Source organism: Lygodium microphyllum, chromosome 9 (genome assembly GCF_053477565.2).
Source record: "Lygodium microphyllum isolate KBCC chromosome 9, Lygodium_microphyllum_v1.1.10, whole genome shotgun sequence".
Taxonomy (NCBI): Eukaryota; Viridiplantae; Streptophyta; class Polypodiopsida; order Schizaeales; family Lygodiaceae; genus Lygodium; species Lygodium microphyllum.
In genome coordinates this window covers 131,336,266-131,356,855 of record NC_141143.1, presented here as the reverse complement: position 1 = coordinate 131,356,855, position 20,590 = coordinate 131,336,266, and positions in this window count along the sequence as shown.

Below are 20,590 nucleotides of genomic sequence, written 5' to 3'. Positions count from 1 at the left end.
CCACAACATCAAAGAACCTTAGAAGGTCCTTGTCACTTTATATTCCTGGATGCATTCTTAGAAGATGAGTCCTCAAGTCAAGAAGTAAGTATCCCACAACTCGTAGCAGAGACAACCCTCATACCATTTTAGCATCCAGAAGGATCTACAAAGTTGCAACTGAAAGCAAAGAAAGATGGCTCTATTGGAGCATCATAGGAAAAAGCTACACCCTTGAAGGAGTCTGATTTGTATCTAGAAGCAATCTATGGAACCTTCATCAGAGAGGTGAATGGTGCAAAGCAGCTCATTTTTATTGATACAGATGGCATGGAAAGATATCTCAAAGTGGCCAATAGTCTTCTGGAAGAGGAGTTGTTGATACTTCGTAACCTATTGAAGGAGAATTTGGATGTTTTTGCTCAATCTTAAAAATATTTAAAAGAGATTGATCCCAATGTATGTCAACATTACATCAACCTAGAGCCTTATGCTAAGCCAATATGACAACATTAAAGGTACATCAATCCTAACTATTTAGCCCTACTAAAGACAAAGTTGCTGGAGCTCTTAGAAGCTGATTCATCTACCCAGTGGTCAATAGTGAATGGGTTTTGTCCATCATGGTCGTACAAAAGAAGAATGGGAAGCTCCAAATCTGTGTGGACTTCCGGAAGTTGAATTCCAAATTAAAAAAATATAAATTTCCTATCCCCTTCACCTACCAACTATTAGATATAGAGGCAGGTCATGAATTCTATTCCTTGCTAGATAGTATCAGTGAATACAATCAAGTATAGATTGCAAAAAGAAGACCAGCCCAAGATAACCTTCACAAGAGAATGGGGTACCTATGTCTATAGGGTAATGTTGTTTGGACTTTATGACACCCTAGCTACTTTTCAATGAGTAATGATGGCCGCATTTCAAAACCACCTACGTGATTTCTTTGAGGTATATCTAGATGATTTTTGTGTCTTTGGTTTGCTTTGCAAACATTGGGGATACCTAGAATAGTGCTTTGAGCGATTCCGGGAGTACACAAGGAATAGCAGCATATATTGCCAATATTAAAAAGATTGTAGTCCTAATTGCACCAACTAATCTAAAATAGTTGAAGGGATCTCTTGGTCATATGGGCTACTACAAGCAATTCATCACCCACTTTGCAATTAAGGTAGCCTCCCCACACAAGCTCCTTAGGAAAGATGGAGAGCTCATTTGGAGGAATGATTGCGAAGAAGCTTTCAACACCTTGAAGCAACACGTGATCAAAGCACCTATCTTGCAACCTTCTAACTAGACAAAGGAATTCCATGTACACATTGATACATCGGTCAAGGGCTAGGTGCAGTTTTCTCTCAGGAAGGTGCTCACCAACCAATTTATTATGTAAGCTAAAAAGTCATTGATAGAGAAAGAAATTATAAAGTGATGAAGCTCGAGTGCTTGGCAATGGTGTTTGCCTTGGAGAAGTTTCGGCATTATCTTCTATCAACACATTTTAAGTTTTATGTGGATCATGAGGTTCTATCCTTCGTGAGGAACATGACCAATATGAAATGTGGAATAATGAGATGGCTACTCCTGTTTGAGGAGTTTGATTTTAAAGTGGTCATAAACCTAGTCATTCCAATGTCCTAGCCAATCATCTATCACGAATCCCTTAGAGTGACGAGAGGGGAGCAAGGTGATCCAAACCTTCTTGATGTAGCTTTGTTTCTAGTAGAGATTGTGGCCCCATGGTATGTAGACATTGCCAACCTATTGGCCACACAACAATACCCCTGGTCACTCTAATAGATAGAAGAAGAAGTTTTTGTTGGAATTGGCCCCCTACATTTTGTTAGGTCATATTCTATATAAGAAAGCTAAAGACAAAGTATTGCATAAATGTACAGTAGGAGATGAGATTGGAATCATCTTGAAGGTATGCCGTGATGAGCCATGTGGTGGATAGTTTATATGAAAGTAACAACTAGGAAAGCTCTACTCACAGGATACTAGTGGCCAACCCTCCACAAAGATACCTATGATTATTGTAAGCACTATGATGCCTGTTAATGAATGGGAAAGCCCACCAAATCCACTGCAATGCCGCTATAGCCAATCCTTTCCTTGAAGCCATTTGAGAAATAGGGCATCGAATTTATGAGGCCAATTGACCCTCCAATTAAATGAAAGTAGAACAAATATATTTTGGTATTATATACTGATTATGTGATGAAGTGGTGTGAAGCCAAAGCTCCCAAATGAGATGATGACAACAACATGGCTCTGTTCCTATACAAGAAAATCACCATCCACTTTGGCAATCCCTTGGAGTTGGTTAGTGACAGAGGCACTCACTTTCTAAACAAGATCATGGAAGAGTTAACAGAGAGCTACAAAATCTGCAATTGTAAGTCCACACTCTACTACCCCAAAGCCAATGTCCAAATTGAAGTCACTAATTGCATCCTTTGCTCGATCCTCACAAGGATGATTGCCCACATTGCCATCATTAAGATGATATATTTATAGAAGTCCTCTGGGCATACAAGACATCCCATAAGGCCACAATAGTATAGACACCTTTTTAGTTAGTCTATGGAACAAAAGCCATATTTCCTGTTGAGTTGGAATTGCATTCTTTGTGAATGGCCACCACAGAATGATTAGGAGATATCGAGTCTCTACAGCACTATCTCCTACACTTAGAATGTTTGGATGAGACTCGAAGGATGGCTTTACAATGCATGGAAGTCACATAGGCCTGACACAAAGTTTATCACGATAACTTCATCAAATAAAAAGAATTCAAAGAAGATGATCTCATATTGGCCTATGATTTGTGCTTTGGCAAGTTTGTTGGAAAGCTTCAACAACATTGGATGGGCCCTTACAAGGTAGTTATAGTCAACCCCAACATCTCTTTGGAGATATAAGTCATAGATGCCTTTGATGATTCTTCCTGATCAATGGCTATCACTTGAAGAGATGTTTTTCCCTTGGGGATCTTGACAATCATAGAGCAAATAGCTTCCATATCCTTTTAGAGTTGCTCCTTAATCCTTCTCATATTGCTTTTGATAGTCATCATCGTTTGGACTCTGTTGACAAAGCATATGAGTTCTTCTATACTCTCTGCTCCAGCTCCAACTCTAGTTTTGTTCCCCTTTCTTCCAATCCAACAGACGTAGCATGGATGGTTATGATAAATGGTATTCTTGTTATTATTTAAAAAAAAAACAACTCATGGGAGAAAAGGACTTCCGTCCTTGCCATACCAACTTACTATTCGTGGAAACACCCTAAGGAGTAGAGAAAACAAAACAAAAGAAAAAAATAAAAGAAAAAAAGGAAAAATTATTATGGGAGAAAAAGAAAAAAATCTTTGTCATAATAGGCCTCATTCCAAGAAAATATGACAAACACCCGTTCGGCGGGAAGCTGGCTATTAAAAAGGTGGAAACACCCTACACTCCAGATCACCTAATTCCTTAGTCAAAATCTACAAGATCCAATTCCGAAGCTACCTCCCTTGGTGCGTTGTGTCCTATGACTATCTAGAGTATCTTACTCTTCTAGTAGATGAAAGCTCCTACATCCAAGCCATATTTCTGATTTATCATCTACCTTCCATGGTGCGCCCTTCATTAGTAGACACTATTCGTTGTCATCAACAAGTCGATGCTAATATTTATCGACAATCATTGAGAACGATGTGAGCTTTCATCCTAATAGGATGGGGATGTGAGAATGGGCTGCCCTCTATATTCATCAATAGAGCATGAGATAGAGGGTGGGGCGAGTGACCAATCTTTTTTCTTTCAATTCAAATGAGAGGCGAGTTGTGTGAATGGAGTGTTGCATGCAGGGGTTGGACTTCTCAATGTACAAAGCATAATCTATTTTGTGCATAGCACTATAAGGCTCCTTGGACTTCCTTCTTGCATCGTATGTGCTAGCATAGGGTGGGATACATACTGTACCATCAACTGCACACAAGGCATACAAAATTCACACAAGTGTGACTGTGAGGAATATATTAATGGGTGTTAGGAATTGGACTACCCTCTTGTATTTATCAACAGAGTGTGAGATAGAGGGGGGACACAGCTTGATTGACCTTTTGCTTCCACCAATAGAGAGATGAGGATTGAGGGATATTATGATAAATGGTGATTAGACACGTTCCTATTTCCCTCTGCACACACGAGACAGACCTCTGTAACCATAGCAAGACACGTCACTCTATTCTATGCACTGCACTATAAGGCTCCCTAGCCTTCCTTCTCACACCTATGTCAAATAGGATGGGATACACTAATGCACCATCAATTCTGAAGGAGGGCTTGATTTTGAGGTGGGCTAAGAAGATGAACAAGTCCCACAACCAAGCCCTCCACGATCAGAAGCACAACAAAAAATGCCACAAGAAAATCCAACTCGAGAGAGGAAAGCCAAAGTTAGAAGGAAGAGAAAGAAGATATTGGAGCAGGCACGAAGAAAGCTAAGGGCACAACCCCTAGCAGTTCCAAAAGTCCCTATCCCACAAAAAGAAGAGTGCTTTCGTGTCAATTGGAACATGGAACTCGTGGTGTGGGAACAATGGGAAAATAAGTGCAAACCCTTTGAGTTTACCTTCTGATTTCCACCCGCAATGAGCCGATTGCTATCGAAAATTTCTTATGTATTTTTCTCTTTTTTCATGTGAATATTCTCTCTTCTCCTCGAGAGTGTATTCTGACTTGATATTTACCTTTATTTTGGTTGATGCTAAATGCATCAATAATATGATTAGGTAGAAAGGGATGCCCACCATGAGAAATGGAGTAGATCATGAGCATATCTTGATCATCTAGCCGCTGATGCCCACCACTCGAGCATTTATCATATGGGCTGTGAACAATACACCATCAATCCATGTATTATTTGCTATGTTGTCACCAGCTTCCTTAGGGAGGATATGGTGCCCACACACCAATCTGTTTGGTCTCAGACTCTAACATACATGTAGCTACAAACCTTAAGAACATGTAGTGGTGATGATGGTAAGCAATGAAAGCTAGAAATTTAGCATCTCTTTTGTGGATGAGAGCAGATCATTGGAGAGACTAAAGCTTAGTATGTAGTTTAAAAGGGAATATCTTCATCCTCCTCACAAGCAAGTGGATTAGCTTTCTAATGTATCTTGATTTTTAGTGAAAAACCTTCTTTTTTCTCAGCAAATACTTTGGGGGCATATGCCATTCAGATTACATTGCCCAATGACTATGAGTTCAATGTTTTGTGGATGTTTTATTTGTGTGAGATCTATATGTGTATGTGAGTTATCCTTATCATGAGGAGAAGAAGTTGGAGTTGAAGCAGATCAAAGCTGGATGATGCTTGAAGATAAAGTTATGGATTTTGTGTATATGAGAAAGCAAAGCTATTATATTTTTAAATAGTTTGTTGGATTATTTTTACTTAGTTAAAGGATTGGTTAATACTAGTTTATGATTTTCCTTTCATGTATTTGTTTAAACTCAAGTTATTTTGTGGCTTGCTTGCTAGAGTTAGAGATGATGGATTGAAGTTGATGATTTGGTGATTAATTGTTTAGAGATTTTATTATTCTTTTTTCAAGGTCACAAGGACACTCCTCGATTAGGTGTGGGGATATTTTGAGGGCTGAATTGACTTGTTTTTTGGGTTTTTTTGGTTGTTTTCTAGTGTTGAATGGTTGATTCTGTAGTTGATTGATTGGTTTTTGGATGTTTTGAAAGTGTTTTAGAGTGTGTTGAGATGGGTTGAGTGTGTTTGAGAAGCTCATGATGGTTTTTTATTGAGTTATGATGTGCTATTTGGCTCTATGGTGTGTCTATTTGGTTATGATGGGTCTATTTGTGTTTATGTTTTGATTTGTTTTCTTTTTGTTTGAGAGGTTGAGATAATAAATGAGTGGTTTGAGGAATGATGGAGAGTGCGTTGGATGGTTTGGATTGGTTTTAGTTTAAGCTATATAGTTTTTAGACCTTCTATTAGTGTATTGTTGAGGTTCTGTTATGTTCTGTATGCTTCTGTGAGTGTTTTGTTGGATGAATGTTTAGCTTAAAAGATTTCAAGAAGCAAAGAAAGTAGCTGATAAAGACTTGAAGTGAAGACTAAAGTGATAGTGACAGTAGTGAGCCTTGAGAGGTCAGTTCAGTGTCTCTGGTGTCTCTTTATATTAGACATACCTCTTGGGAGGTGTATCCACGACCAAGAGAGGATTATTGAGAGTGATTCTTTGTTATTATAATATACTATTGAGAGAGAGCATATGTGAGAGAGATAGTGTATGAGAGATAGCAAATTTCTATAAAGAAACATTGTATCCACATGTGAGAGATTGAGAGAAAGACTATGAAGATGATGAAATATGAATACAATGTGATGAATTCCATTCAAAGTTATTCATTATCTTGTGCTCTTTTGGTTCTTTGGTAGTTTCTATGAAGAATATATTGAAGATTTGTTGTGATAAATCCATGGGAGATTCATTATATGATGTTGTGTGAAGATTTATTATTGGTGTTCTTTTTCTTTGTGTGGTTGATTAAAGTATGAAGAACAAGCTTGTTAGTGTGACAATATAGATTTTCTTGTAGTACTTTTCTCATTTTCTTGGTGTTCTCTTGGGGCTCCATTTCATTCAGGAAAATCCAACTCAAGTTTATGTCAACTTGATTGATTGAACACAACCTTATGCTAGAGGGCAACGTATTTAGATAAATCCTATGCATGGATTTTATAAAAAAGGATTGCTTGATGCATTTCAAAGAATTATTTGATTGTTGTGTATTCTAAGTCAAGTTATGCCAACATAAGTTGACCTTGAGAAGAGTGCTTGGTCTCCTTGAAGGCTAGATGTTGAGCTCTTTCACTGAGGAGTTGATTATTTGCTCCAAATGCTAGGATCGGCACCAGATGCAAGAGGTCTCTTTGTAGGGACTTGTTGTAAGTTAAGAGATGCCAAGAAACCAAGGGGGCTTTGGATGTAATTTATTGGGCACACTAGGACTAATCTAATCCCTATGAGCCTAGGATAGGTCTCCTAGAAGGCCAGGATGCTAGTTGAGGGTGGATTGGTGGATTTGCTTTAGCTTTATGGAATAAAGCAAGGATTGTAAACATATCTCTTGGAATAAAGGAGCTTGCTTTCTTAATTCCACTTGTATTTGTATGCACTAATATTACATGAATGAACTGGTTCTAACAAGTTAATTAAGGAAAGCTATTTGTAAATGTCATATATAACTATGGTACGATTAATCAGATGTTAACCATGTGTAGGTTTAGAAAGCGAAGGATGGTCAAGTGCCCATACAAAAATTAAAAATTAAAGAGGAAGTTGATCAAACAAGCAAGAGTGTGGATGACAAGGATTCATAATATTCAAAATTGGAAGGCCAAGGTCATAGAAATTGCCAAAGAAGGGCCAAAGAAGACTAAAGACAGCATAAATTCCAAAAACATACTAAAATTGTAAATTTGAGTGGCCAATAGTGAGGAATTTTAAATTAATTTCTAAGTGTTGATCATGCAAATTGTAATTGAAATTAATGTGAATGTAAAAGTGTGCAAGAGGAGTGAGTCAAGAATTTTAAAGAGAGTTTGATGGGTCATTAGGAACCTTAAGGATTGACATGAGTGAACTACGGGGAATGAGCACCATCAAAGATTAGGTTCCGTCCATCCAACGTGGACCATGTTTAAGATGGAAAATGTTAGTGTAATGAATTCAATGGTAATCTAAATCAAAGGCTTATCCCAAACTTTTGGCTCTCATCACTTAATATGTTGCTCTTCTCTTGAGAAAATCCTATGTCTATGTGTTGCATATAAGCTTGGAGAGAGGCTCTATGTGAGAGTGTGCTATCTACTCATATTCTTGGTGATCCTCTCCTTGGTTGCAAGATACCTCCAGCCCATCTCCTTACTTCTTTGAGCTCTGCTCAAGTTTGTGAGGTAGAGAGGGAGAGACTATTGTAACAAGGATAGGACCTAAAAGATTGGGCAATAGGGAGAAGAACAAGGGGAGAGAGAGAGAGAGAGAGAGAGAGAGAGAGAGAGAGAGAGAGAGAGAGAGAGAGAGAGAGAGAGAGAGAGAGAGAGAGAGAGAGAGAGAGAGAGAGAGAGAGAGAGAGAGAGAGAGAGAGAGAGAGAGAGAGAGAGAGAGAGAGAGAGAGAGAGAGAGGTTGCAGATTGGAGATTTGAGCACAATGACTTCCTCTTGCACGGAACTCATGGAGTTGAGATCGGTGAAGCCTAGAGGTAGCAAGCATGGTAGGAATTGGTAGGGCATGGAAAAACCATTGAACATTGTAGACTATAACAAATCACTTTGAGATTTCTCTACTCTCTACTCTCTTGGAGCTAAACTTGAGATCTTGGAATTATAAACATTGTCAAGCTAAGCATTGCAACACAGGGTACCTAGAAAAGTTGAACTCTATTTTTGAACACTTGGTGAGCTTAAATTGAGTGGTACTTATGGGTTGACCAAATTTTATGGAACCATTCATTGGCACCTTGAGTGACAAACCTTGACCTAGTGACATGGGGAGGCTAGAATGTTGCATTGACCCTTGTTAAAAAATTGTTAAAAACTTTGATTGGCTTAAAGGCACCCTTGCACTCTCTTGCCTCAAGGAGATTGGGGATTGCCTAGCTTGTCTTGATCTTATGGAATTGAAGAAAGATTCAAGGAAATTGTAACAAGATGTGACAAATCATCTTGAGCAAAGTTGTTGAGGCTTTCAAGTCCCTAAATTGCAAACCAAACTACTAGAAATAGTGGTTGCTAAGGCTAATTTGAACTTGTTACTTCTCTTGACTCAAAAACTCCCATAATTCACAAAGATAGGATTTCTACAAGTGCAAATTTGGGACAAAGGACAAATCATGAACAAATACACCAAGCAACACACGAAGAAATAACAATACTTGAAGGTGATGAGGCATTGAGTTTCACTTTTCCAAGGTAACCCTTTGTTGGAAACACACGATTCTACATTGCAAGGTGTGACCTATATGGTTGCAAACCTTACCTTAGAAGAGAGAGTTTTTGTGCTAATGAGTTGGATAGGATTGTTAGGACACAATATACACAAGGGAAACAAATAACTCAAACAATTGCAAGAACAAAACAAGATAGGGACATAAATCAAAAAATTGACCAAGATATAAATCAAAAACCTTGAGACATAGACAAAATGATACAATAGAAAAAAATAATAATTTGTCGAGGCATTATTTGAAACTTTTTGAAATGAGAATAGAGATGGGAACAAGAAACCACTAGAAACCCAAAGAAATAGATTAGAATCATTAGCTAGATGAAACATAATAGACCCACCTATCTAAACAAATAGAATGTTAGCGTGCCTATCCCAGCAACAAGGGCTACAAAGGCAATAGAAGCATAACACTTTAGTGGCTACAAATTTACAAGTTTTAAACTAGTCCATGAGTAGATTGTGTCCTCATCAAGAGAGACCAATAGGGACCCCAACTTCCCCATTTGAGCTCATGAGCTTCATTGAAGCATTAGTTAGCCAAGAAGGGTCAAGAATCATGTTGGGAATAGCTTAAGCATAAACATTCTAGAATTGGACCCAATTAAAATTCCCATCAAGCATCTAGCAATAGTTGATATCATGTTATGACCGACAAGCTAGGATGAAACATGTAGTGAAACTTGTAGAGAATATCTTGGTAGACTAGAAATAAATAGATGGTTGGGAAAAGGTCTTATTAGACAAGTGGCCAGGTTTACTAGAGCCCAACACATAGACAAAAAAAGGAAGGAAACATAACTAGATCAAGTCCAATGCATCCTAGACTTGGCTCAAGGTACCTCAACCAGAGAAGATGCAAAGGAGGCCGAATCATCCAATTCCATTGAAGGAGAAGAATAAGAATTAACCTCAGGATTCAAAGGTTATGAGACAAAAGCAACCTTAAGATCTCCCCATGTGGTTCACAAAGCTAAAAAAAGGTGATTGAATAGTGGTATTGCTAGGAGCTAGAAGGCAGAGGCAAGCCATGAACCCATCAAAGGACTAGCCAAAGTCAAGGAACTCAACTTGTTGATGAAGGGGACAATCATAGTTGATGGCTTGACTGAGGAGGAGGAGACTAACCTCATTAGCCTCTCAAAATAGTTTTTTGATGTGTTTGGATGGTCCATGTAGGAGCTAAAAGGAATAGACCCTAGCATTGTTAGTCACAACATACCTATGGTTCTAGATGCAACTCTAATAAAATAACAATCTTCTGCTATGAATCTTAAGCATGACCACATAGTGAATGATCATACTGATGTATTTGGAGATTGTGAAATGCTTCTTTTTGGTTCAGGAATTATTTTGAGCTTGGATTAGGCTCCGACTTGGTTGTCATTCACTGGCATTTGGCTTCAGTTTGGCATGCTTTGGACCGGTTTATGCCTATTGTCATTGCTTGACATTTGGGCTTCTTGCATTTATGCTTTTGGTCAAATATGGATGCCCCTTGGTTTGCCCATGCTTGATAGTCACTTGGAGCTTCGTCTTTGGATGTATTTGAGCATTATATTTGGTTGTCAGTTACATGCTATTTTATTGCTTTCAGGCTTATGCTTTATGGGTCTGAGATAGCTTGGGATCTATTCTCCTGATGTACCCTACTGGGATTTGGTATGTCTGATGCTATGTACTCGATGTATTTGAGCATTACTTGCTCTATTTGCAACTAACTTTACTTCCAGTGGGAGCCTCTTGGCATATTCGGATGTACACAGAGTTTTACTTACACTTGAGCTTGAGCTTGTGGGATAGTTACATGCATTTGCTCTCTTGAGAGCTTTATGTCTATAGTTAGTCTGTAGTGGGCTAATTTGATATGCCTATTGGGGCAGGCACCTATCTCTGTCACAAGTTTGACAGTTTTGTATGCATCTTGGATGGTTATGCATTGAGCTTCTTGCTCTATCAGTTGTGCTTGTACTTGGTCTCTTCTCTTACCCTGAGAACCATTACACGCATGACTTCTAGACCTATGAGATGTCTCTTGCCTGATAGGTTTGACAGTTCTTGATACCTTCTTGCACTCACTGTTGGCTGTACCTTGCTACCTGGCAATTGCAATGACATTTGTATCAGTGATTGCTTCACTTTGGGACAGTTTTACATACTGCTGTAATTTACTCCAATAAGCTTAAATCTGCAGATTTCGAGCACTTGTATGAGGGTAATGCTTACTATTTAATGTTCTCTTGGCCATATTTGGAGGACAGGTGGTTCTCTTGGTGATATCCACTCTTTCAGCTAGTTTTAGTAGTGGTTTTAGTGCATTTTTTTCTAATTACAACAACATGCAATTTTGCATTTTTGCTTCGATTTGGGACAGTGTGACTGGTTATCTGAAAGACACAGCTCTCTTTAACATTGCCAAGTTGGATGGCACCAACTATGGGTATTGGAAGTCCTAGATATGGCAGATTTTGGTGCAGAATTTGTAGATTAAACCCTTGCGTTTCAAGGGTGTTAAACCCTAGGATATGGATGATGATGTTTGGATGGAAGTTGATGAGCTATGCAAGTCTACCATTATCTTGACACTCTCAAAAGAGGTCCATCATAATGTTGTTGAAGATGAGAATCAGAGTGCATGGGACTTATGGGAGAAGATTCAGGAGCTTTATGTGCAGCAGAGTCTTGCGTCACAGATGTATTGGTTGAAGCAGTTAATGGACCTTCGCTTGGCACCTTGCCTGAATCATGGGATGTCTTCCATACTGCCATATGCACAAACAAGCTTGATTGGCTAAAAATCAAAGATGTTGAGAGTGCTTTATTGACTGAAAAAATCAACAGGAGAAACAATGATGCTTCCTGCTCTTCACATGCATTGACCATTAGAGGTGGTAGACATGGCAGGCATGATAATGATCATAAGGGCAAGGACTCTCAGAAGTCCAGGTCAAAGTCACATGGCTGCAGTAAGTCCCATGGCTGATCTTACCTGTCATTATTGTGGGAAAGCATGACATATTAGACCGCAGTGCCATAAGATGCGTGATGATAAGTGCAAGGAAAATGGAAAAGAGAAAGTGCAAGGAAAGTATTCTGAGCGCAGTATTGTACCTACAAAGTCCAGTGTGAAGATAGAAGAGGTTAATGCCATGTAGGTCATTGATTCAGATGAGGATTACATACTTACAGCTTCCTCATGTGATGCATTATAGGCTTCTGAGACACATTCTATGTATACGTAGTGTTGGCTTTTGGATTCAGGTGCGTCATTTCATGTGACACCCTATAGAGATTGGTTTCATACCTATTGTACCATCTCTGGTTCTGTGCATCTTGGTGATGACAGGTCTCTTGCATTATGGGCATTGGAGATGCTAGGCTATAGTTTCCTTCATGCAATTCTTTTGTTTTACATGATATACATCATGTACCTGCGTTGACTCATAGCCTTATGTCAGCTAGACAGCTTGATGATGCAGGGTATTTTGTGTCTTTTGGAGACTCTGCATGGAAGATTACTCGTGGCAGGCTTGTGCTTGCAAGAGGTGCCAAGTCTGGCAGCCTCTATCCCTTACTTGTATCTAGAGCTATCTTGAATCATGTTTTGTCTATGGGTTCTATCCCCCATGTATCCCTCTGGCATGCTCGTTTGGAGCATATGTCCCTTAAAGGAATGAAAATGCCTCGTGCTTTGTAGTATCTTCTGCCTTTTGACTCTTCACATTTTGATTCTTGTGATCATTGTTTGTATGGCAGGCAGACTAGAAATACGCATGAAGTCTAGTAAGAAACGCAAGGATGAGCCCTTGGCTCTTGTGCACTCAGATGTATATGGGCCCATGCCCTGTCAGTTACTCGGTGGGGCAAAGTATTTTGTTACTTTCATAGATGATTACTCATGTAAGCTTTGGGCTTATCCCATAAAGAGAAAATCCGTTGTCTTAGACACATTTCAGCATTGGCTTGCATTAGCAAAGAACCAGTCTGGGAAATGGCTAAAATTCCTAAGGTTAGATAATGGGGGCGAGTATGTATCCTGTGCTTTTGAGTAGTTTTGTGATGAGAGGGGTATTACGTGTCATCTGACCAACCCTTACACCCCACCCCAGAATGGTATAGCTGAACACATGAATAGGACCGTTCAAGAAAGGGTCCGTAGCATGCTTAGCCAGGCTAGCTTACCACAACACTTTTGGGCTGAGGCAGCTACTACTATAGTGCAGGGCATTAACAGGTCGCCTAGCAGTGGCATTGACTTTCAGGTTGCAGAGGAGGTATGGGCACGCAAGCCCCCTCTTATGATCATTTGCGTGTCTTTGGATATGAGGCATTCTACCATGTGCCCAAGGACAAATGCAATAAGGTGGATCCTAAAAGTTTCAAATGCACTTTCATTGGCTAGGGAGATGCAAAAGAGATGGGTTTTTGTCTATGGGATCCGCAGGCATGAAAAGTGATCCGCAATCATGATGTCATCTTTCATTAGGACAAAATGCATATGTAGCCTGAGAAAGCGGTTGAGGTATGTAGAGTTATCTTTCAAGAGGAGCCACCAGCTCCGGTTCAGCCCGCTCCATGGCCAACTAGACAATGTGCAGCATCATCTGATGCTCATGGCCTAGATGTTAGACATGCTGATGTTAGACTGGATGTTGGTCAGGTAGCAAAGCCTGGGTTGAGGCATTCTACTAGAGATAGGCGACGCCCTCTATGGATTATATACTGGTTATAGATGCAGGAGAGCCTCTCACTTATGATAAGGCTATGCACAGTGGTGATTGTCACTCTTGGGAGAGGGCTATGCAGTCTGAGCTTGACTCATTGCATAAGAATCAGACTTGGGATTTGGTTTCCTTGCCTCAAGGTAAGAAGGCTTTGCCATGAAAGTGGGTATACAAGTTGAAAAGTACCCCTGGACACCCCAAGCTAGCATACAAGGCTCAATTGGTTACTAAGGGCTTTAAGCAGGAGCATGGTGTTGACTTTGATGAAGTCTTTTCTCCTATGGTTAAGATGACCACCCTACTCTTAGTCTTGGCCTTGGTTGCACAGCTTGACATGGACTTATACTAGATGGATGTCAAGATGAATTTTTTACATGGGGACTTGCATGATGAGATTTACATGGAGCAACCTAAGGGCTTTGCAAACCCTGGCAGGGAACACCTAGTGTGCAAGCTAAAGAAGAGTCTATATGGGTTGAAGCAGGCACCTAGGGAATGGTACCATGAGTTTGATGCATTCATGTAGTCACAGGGCTATAGCCGTAGTGCTATGGATCTGTGCTTGTACACGAAGAAAGACCATGACTATTCTTTACTGATTTTGGTACTCTATGTGGATGATATGCTTTTAGTAGGTACAGTTTATGAGGAGCTAGATGCTCTTAAGGCTCAGCTTAAGAAGAGATCTGAGATGAAAGATCTGGAACATGCCTCTCATATATTTGGTATATGCATTATGCACGACAGATCTCAGGGACTACTCTATCTGCCATAGAGGGAGTACATTCATAAAGTCCTTGACGCTTCCGTATGCATGATGTTAAGCATATTGGCTATCCATTACCTTCTCATACGAAGGTTTCACAGGCCGATTGTCCACAAACAGATGAGTAGAGGGCCGAGATGGCCAAGATTCCCTATGCATCAGCCGTGGGCAGTCTTATGTATGCCATGATAGCCACCCATCTAGATATTTCTTTTGCAGTAACGGTTGTGGCACGTTATATGGCTACACCTGGCAAGAAACATTGGGATGCCATGAAGGGTATCATGAGGTACCTGCAGGGCACAACATATATGTGTCTTTGCTATGGCAGCCAGGATACAAGAGTCATGGGGTACACTACTCTGATTATAAAGGACATGCATATAGTAGGAAGTCCACTTCTGGCTATGTGTTCACTTATGTTGGAGGGGCTATCTCTTGGATGTCCAGGGCACAAAAGTGTACGGCTCTTTCTACTACTACAAAGACCAAGTATATTGCAGCCATAGAGGCTTGCAAGGAGGCTATCTGGTTAGGCCGTTTGATTGCAGACCTTGGTATGACAGATGTTATGCCTACACTGCATTCGGATTCTATGAGTACCATTCAGTTGGCCAAGAATCCACCGGTCTTCCATGCGAAGACAAAACATATTGAGGTGAGGTATTACTTCATTCACAAGGTCATTGAGGACAGGTCTGTTGACCTTGTCAAGATTCCAACAAAGCAGAATCCTACAGACTTGCTCACGAAGAGCCTCACTACAGAGCGCTTTGCCTTCCTCAGGAGATTGATGGGCATTGGATGAGATGGCGTCTTTTTTCTCATCTTGTTGTACATGTGTACATATTGTACTATCTTTTCTTTTCCTTTCTCTTTCACTGGGGTAGATTTGCCTTTAAGTGGGAGGTTGTTGGGGGTAAAGTCGCCTCTGCCTAGCCACCTGTGTATTACTACATTGATAGTACCCGCCACTACACATTGCAGGTGGCGGGTGCCCATCACCTGACAGTCACTTATTCTTTATTCTTTTAGTGACAGTTTGAATAAAGGAAGGCCCTGCCACACATTGTGGTTGTTGGAGTTTCCACTTTTGAGTGTCTCTCTCTCTCTCTCTCTCTCTCTCTCTCTCTCTCTCTCTCTCTCTCTCTCTCTCTCTCTCTCTCTCTCTCTCTCTCTATCAGTCATAGCTCTCACTGCCAAGCTTCTTCCTCCTTGGTTCTACTTCCCTTTCAGTAGGATTCATTTATGAGATTGAGCACATGGATTAGGTATCACTTATAGTCATTGTACTAAAAAATAATGGAAAATTTTGGATATGTGTGAACTACAAGAAAGTCAACATGGCTATGAAGAGAGATAGTTACCCTTTACCATATACCAAATACGTGCATGAGAGAGTAGTAGGGAAGGAAGCCTATAGCTTCCTAGGAAAATTTTCAAGATATAATCAAGTGCAAGTTCATCCAAACGATAGGCACAAGATAACATTTGCTACCAAATGGGAAGTGCTTGCTTATATAGTCATGCCCTTTGGAATGACTAATACCCTTGCTGACTTTCAATGTCTTATGTGTGTGGTATTCAAAGACATGCTAAGGAAGTGTCTGTTAATGATCTTTGTATTCACACCAACTAGGAAGAGTAGTTAGAGAAACTTCATGCAGTCTTTAAAAGATGTAGACAATATGGTCTTGTTTAATCCCTTGAAGTGCTAGCTTTGGGTCAAACACGGATACATACTAGGGCATGTTGTGTTGAGGAATGGAATTGCTACAAAGTTTTCAACATAGAACAAGATTTAGTAGAATGGTAAAAGCCTCTATTGTATGTCAACAATGATAAATAGTCTTTGTGATCTCCATAAAAAAATATTTGATCAAATGATCAAAACCTTTATTTCATGTATTCCACATGACAATAAGGATAAATATATTTTATGAGAAACATTGACCTGGTGCTTAAATGTTAAAACCACAAGGACCTCTAAAGAATAGGAGATTTCATTCCCTATGGCATGAAGCTATAAATATTGAGGAAATTTTACCATCAATTAGAAGCTATTTGAGAATGAAAGATAATTTGTATCATGGTTAAATATTTATAAATCTTATAGTATCTACTTATTCATAATAGTAAAATATATCATATTGCATTCTATTTTTAAGTTATACCATTTTAGTCTAAATCATGTTATTTTAATATATCATACTATGTGCATATTATGTAAGATAGTATCAAAATATATTTAAAAATTTATTTTAATTTATTTTTATTAATAATTAATAAATACAACTAAAATATATTAAATCATATTTTGTAAGATTATGCATATTTAATGTGTCTAATATGTAATGTGTAATATCATTAAGGATTTTGAAGCCACCTTAGTGATAGTTCAAGAGTAGAATCTCTAATAGGGTAGGATAGAGAGTGTGTAGGCAATATCTCTAGTTGTGGAAACATGGGCAGTATCCCAATTGTGGGTTCTTAGGGGGTGAGGAGGGAGGGAGGGAGGGGGGGAGGAGTGGGTCTAGGAGAAATGCCCCAAGTGAGAGTTTGGGGCCAGCATCCTCCTCGGTGGAGGTTTGGGGGCAATGTCCCTAGTAGCGAGGGTTCGAGGGCAGCACCCTTGGTGGGGTTTTGGGGGCAATGCCCCTAATGGGGGTTTTGAGGGGAAGCGCCCCTTGGTGGGGGTCTAGGGGCAGCGGCCCTGGTGGGGATTTGGGGGCAACACCCCTAGCAGTAGGGCCTAGGAGCTATCGGTAGACCTCGACGCGCGACAGTATAGCCATTACATGATTTTTGAATTAATCATGACTTGAAATCTTTAAAGAAATTAAAAAATGCTTACAAAATAATATCTAGATCTACTTGTATTCTGTAACAAGTTATGGTAATTCAAATAGCATGATACATTAAATGATCCCTTTCACGAGATCGATCTTTACAACTAATCATGGCGTTTTTCAAAATGAGTTTCTCTTCCCCTCCCTCTCTCTTCCACACAACTCTTTGACCTGAGTATTTTCTCTGTTGCATTTTTACAATTGCAGGTCTTACATCCCTAATCCTCTGCAATTTTATCTCTGCTCCTGTCACCCCTCTCTTACTACAAGTTTTGTGGCCCCCTGCTCTTCTCTAAGTACTCTTCATTGTTTTGGCGAATCTATCCCCTTGCTCTTCTCTAAGTACTCTTCATTGTTTTATTTTCTCAACTGAAACAGATTGTGTAGTGCAAATTTTGATTTGAATCTAGATATTGTGACCAAAAGTGCTTGCGTCTTCAAATAAAAAATCTTGCTCCAAGGGTTCAACAATTCTATAGGGGCAGTGAATGATCACCACTCCACAACGTGTTTGCTCTACTTCACGGGTGATTTTGGTTACGTTAGTATAGATTGCTTACTTCTACTAAAACTACAACATGTTTTAAACTCTTCCCTACTTTATTTTTAATTGAGTTAAACTACACTAATTTGGTGCTAGTGATTCTCCACTTCTTTTCTAATCTCTACTAATGCATACTCTCTCTTGATCAGTTCAATCCATACAATTACTACAAAACACATTACTACTCTTTCATATGACCAATATAGAATAATATTAAGATCAAACACCACAAGCATTATCTAAATAAGAATCGTATATGAAAATCAAATGCGCTCTTTATTTTTTTAGCAATGAGATTATGCACTTACTCTTGGAAATTCAATGTTCTCTTCTTCTTTCCGATTACTTGATTGATCTCTTAGAGTGCTTGTCTTTTTTTATGCCCACTGCCTTGCAAATGATAGCTTCTTTGTTGTGAATATGAAAACCATGATTTTGTGCACTGTTGAAAATACTCTCTTTGTTGTGAGTATGAAATATATGATCTGTGTAATGTTGAAAAAACTCCCTTGGATGCGAATATGAAATAAATGGTTTGTGTAATGCTTTCATTAATGAATGCTTTTAAAACACTAACCTCTCTTTCTATTGTGTGATGCTATATACCTTAAGGTTTCACCTCAAGGCTAAATCTAGTCTTATATTTATTGTATCCTTCAGTAATATTAGAGCATTTTATCAAGTTCTTATGTATCGTATTATACTTTACTATATAACACACTCTATTATACTGTATTTTCATAGTAAAAGCATTTCCATAAGATTCGATCATTATATTCTTTATGGTTTTACAATAAGCATATGTCGATACAATACTTACCAATACTCGATAAAGCATATTACATGGAATGAAATATATGATTTTTCCATAGGATAAAATTTGATATTCTAACAACACATATCATGATCTTTCAACGATCTATAAATTAGACTATATTGTAAAAAAATTCTTACAATATAATAATTACTTTTTGTTATTTTATTCAATACAATCTGGGATTTGGCCATGTGGTCAGATCTTTTCTTATAATATAAGATGTAAATTTTGTTATTTTTTCCAATATACAGTGAGATTTGGCCTTGCGGCCAAATCTTCTCCTTAAGCTATCTCTTGCACAAAAGAAGGACTCTTGTAGTATCACAATATCTTGTAATAAATCAACCACTTTGTTCATTCTACTACAAGAATGACATTTTGCCATTTGATCAAATGCTTTCTTATATTATCAAACCTTACTTACTTCCAACAAGAAAGACTAGCTACTTAGGACTCCTTACTTTCTATAATTTGGCCATGACTAAATAGGATTTGACCACATGGCTAAAACCAATGGCAACATTTGGAGTCGTGAGATTGCTACATGACCACATTGATATATGGGTGGATCTCATATTGGACTAAATCTCATTCTTTGATCAAATAGGATTTGAGCACACGGCCAAAAATCTTAGCAAAGTTTCTAGAGTACGATCCTTGCATAGGAAACTTATATGGAGAAGAAATCCAATGTTAACTTAGGAACAAAATCATCCATGAGATTTTCTACATAACCATAATGACTTTTCACTATATCTCATACCACACTCAAAGTCAACATTTTATCATTGCTTGACCATTTGGTTAAGCCCATGCCATGTCTTACTATTAATAGATTTTGATCTTCTGACCGAAGTCCATGGCAAAGTCTTTACTATATGATTCTTGCAAGAGAAACATAATTAATGCTAACTTAAGGCCAAAATAATCCATGAGATTTGATACATAAGCACATCTATTTATGGTTAGATCTCATACCACACTTAATCTCAAATTTTAATATTTTAATTTATGGAAGAGTCCCTTTGAAGTATATTTACCTTGTATTTTGTAAAATCTTGTGGTGTTGTGTTTTCAAAATTTAACCTAGAAATCTTATACATTTATTTAAGTATTGTGAATTTCTACTATTTGTAGATCCACTTTTGTTTGACAACTTTTTCTAATTGCAAAGAAAGATAGCACATCCAAAAAGGAGACCCAAACCATTGATGGAATTAGTGGTGATTTTGTGTATCCATGGTATGTGGATGTTTATGATAGTCAAGGAAAAAGGGTTGACAATGTTCTCTTATTTACTTTAAAGAGTGATATTACATTTTTTCAACCAGATGGTGTCATAGAGAAGATAACAAGTGGATGTGTTGGGAAAGAGGGAATACCATGTAATCTTGTTAAGATCAAGGAGAAAAATATAGTATACAAACTCGATCCTTTGTCATTTCACTTTGCACGTATTAAAGAGGAAGAATAATACTCTTTGAAAAAAATGGGATGGACCTTATTTGAGGAGGTTAAGGGCATAGAAGACATTATATCAGCATTCCAAGCTATCCAAAATAGTGAGCTACTTTCCCTATCAAGAAAAGATGATCGCCCCAACAAAAGAACGAAGCTCCAAGATAAAATAATAGACTTGAGATCTTCACCTACTCCTCAAGAAGAAAATAAGTCACCAAATTCCACAAGCTCAAAGTCAAAATCACCTCAACAAAGTTCCTAGTCACAAGTTCTAGTTGTTAGTATGACTGCTAACACTAGTGAGAATGATGCCACTTTATCTTCCATACTGGAAGTTACACTTACAAAGCCAACAATTTCTCTTGAGATCAAGGGAGTAGAAATAACATTTGATTTTCCTGAGATAGGCAAAGAAGGAAGAATG